The sequence below is a fragment of the Microcebus murinus genome, chromosome 15 (assembly GCF_040939455.1).
Source record: "Microcebus murinus isolate Inina chromosome 15, M.murinus_Inina_mat1.0, whole genome shotgun sequence".
Classification (NCBI taxonomy): domain Eukaryota; kingdom Metazoa; phylum Chordata; class Mammalia; order Primates; family Cheirogaleidae; genus Microcebus; species Microcebus murinus.
In genome coordinates, this window is record NC_134118.1 from 31,481,563 (window position 1) to 31,484,525 (window position 2,963).

Here is a 2,963-nt window from a genome sequence, read left to right on the forward strand (position 1 = left end):
TTGTCCTGTTATTTTTGGTTCAAATGGTCTCAGACAATAGTTTTATGCTCCAGTGAAGTAAGAAAATAGACAAAAATATGGTATGAGATTATTACACTGCATGTCCTAATTCTTTCAATCATCTAAACTCAAAAGATAAATTCAAAATTGTCCTGTCTTTATCATTAAAAGTACTCCAACATAAAAATTCTACTCCTTCATATGAATCTTTATACTTCTCATTGTGACACATCACAAAAGGGAATTCATCTCATTCTCATTGGTGGAGTCTTTTTACTCTACCCAAAGAGATATTAATATTTGAACAGAGTAGAATTCTGATGTACCTTGGGCCTACATTCCAAGGTATGAAATTATTCTTACTTCTTCCCAAACCTACTTAAATTTCAAAAGCTAAAAGAGATAAAATTTTCAGTGTGGCAGTGAAAACTACAACCAAACTAATTGTGTCAGTAGTTGGAACTTGAGCTAGATAACTTGGAGACGCTAAATATGAACTTCACACTTTTTTTTAATTTTTAAAATTATTATGGCTACATAATAATTGTATCTATTTATAGGGTACATGTGATGTTCTGATACAAGCATACAATATACATTAATCAAATCAGGGTAATCGAGGTATTCATCACCTCAGGCATTTATCATTTCTTTGTTTTAGGAACATTCCAATTCCACTCTTTCAGTTCTTTTAAAGTATACCCTAATTTATTGTTGATTATACTCACTTTGTTGTGCTATCAAATATTGTTCATTCTATCTATATTTTCTACTCATTAACCTCCCCACTTTATGGGCCCATCCCCACTACCTTTCCCAGCCTCTGTAACCTTCATTCTACTGTCTCCATGAGATCAATTGTTTTTAATATTTAGCTCCCACATATGAGTAAGAATGTGCAAGATTTGTCTTTCTGTATTTGGCTTATTTCACTTAACATAATGTTCTCAAGTTCCATACATGTTGTTACAAATGGCAGAATTTCCTGTTAGGGTTATATAATATTCTATGTGTATATATCACAATTTCTTAATCCATTCATCCACTGATGGACACTTAGGTTGATTCCAAATCTTGGCTGTTATGAACAGTGCTGCAATAAACATGGGAGTGCAGATATCTTTTGGATATACTGAAGTCCCTTCTTTTAGATATATACCTAGCAGTAGGATTGTTGGGTCATATGGTAGTTAGCTCCATTTTTTGTTTTTTGAGGAATCTCCATGCTATGCTCCATAGTGGCTGCACTAATTTACATTCCCACCAACGGTGTATGCTGGTTCCCCTTTCTCCACATTCTTGCCAGCATTCGTTATTGCCTATTTGATAAAAGCCATTTTAACTAGGGTAAGATGACATCTCATTATAGTTCCGATTTACATTTCTCTGATGACTAATGATGTTGAGCATTTTTTCATATGCCTGCTGGCCATTTGCATGTCTTCTTTTTCAGACCCTTTGCCATTTTTCAATCAAATTATTTGATTTTTTTTCCTATTGAGTTGTTAGAACTCTTTATATATTCTAGTTAGTTATTAATCCCTTGTCATATAGGTAGTTTATAAATATTTTCTCCCATTCTGTGGGTTGGTCTCTTCACTTTGTTGATTATTTCCTTTGCTGTGCAGAAGCTTTTTAGCTTGATGTGGTCCCATTTGTCCCATTTTGTTTTGGTTGCCTGTGCTTTGGAGGCATAACGCAAGCAGTCCTCACTCAGGCCGGGTGCAGTGGCTCAAACCTATAATCCTAGCACTCTGGGAGGCCGAGGTGGGAGGATTGCTTGAGGTCAGGAGTTCGAGACCAGCCTGAGCAAGAGCAAGGGTCTTCTCTACTAAAAATAGAAAAAAAATTAGCCAATCAACTAAAAATAGAAACAAAAAATTAGCTGGGCATGGTGGCACACACCTGTGGTCCCAGCTATTTGGGAGGCTGAGGCAGAAGGATCACTTGAGCCCAGGAGTTTGAGGTTGCTGTGAGCTAGGCTGATGCCACGGCACTCACTCTAGCCTGGGCAACAAAGCGAGACTCTGTCTCAAAAAGAAAAAAAAAAAAGTCCTCGCCCAGACCAATCTCCTGAAGTGTTTCCCCAATGTTTTAATAGTTTCAAACTCTATACTTTTTTACTTTCTATCAAAAAGGAACACTCTGTATCAATGCTTTTAGATATTTTGTGTGTATATATACCTATTGTGTGTGTGTATGTATGTATCTCCATTTATCCCAGATCAGAGCTCCTTTCAGCAATACAGGAGTGGGATAAAACAGATAACCAATGTAAAATCTCTACGGAGATACCTCTCATTCCAACATTTCCCTAAAGAAAGCTTGTGGTTGATGTAATAGGCCACTTTATGTGACAAAATTAAACCATATTCATTAATGTTATACTAATTAGTAATTCAGTCTGTGCTAAAGTCGATTATACCATGAAATTCTAAGCAATTTAATTATGCAATTAAATCTGTATGTGGGCATGTTTACCCAGCTTAAGAAAAGAGCACTAGCACATTGAATGCTACCTACAAATAAAAATTTTAATTCACTAAATCAATTCAATCAAGATAAAGAAATATTTTTTAAGAATCAGTTACTCCTCATTCTTATAGGTAATGAGTTACATATATTTTTAATTTTTAAAATATTCTACAAAGTAAGCACTTCAGAAGTTTAAACATCCCTTCCCAGTAAATTTAAATCTCTGCAGTTTTTTTTGCATGCATTTCCTTTTCTTTTTTTTTTTTTTTTACAAACTCACTCTCATTGCCCAAAATGGCACCTCAGATATAAATACCTAAAAAGGTGTATTCTTTTTTCTCTCTCACACCCAAGGGAAATGCAAAATAACCCCAGTATTTAAAGATGCTCCCTTGGTAAGTGGTATGGATTGAAATGTGTTCCCCTAAAATTCATATGTTGAAGCGCCACCCCCCAATGTGATAGTATTTGGAAATGGGTCCTTTGGG

General features: G+C 35.3%; 1 protein-coding gene across 7 annotated transcripts in view; it reads right to left on the bottom strand.

Moving 5' to 3' along the window:
* The window catches only part of RAPGEF2 (Rap guanine nucleotide exchange factor 2), a 241,484-nt gene that overhangs the window by 211,570 nt on the left and 26,951 nt on the right, over positions 1 to 2,963 (bottom strand). The window lies entirely within an intron of this gene.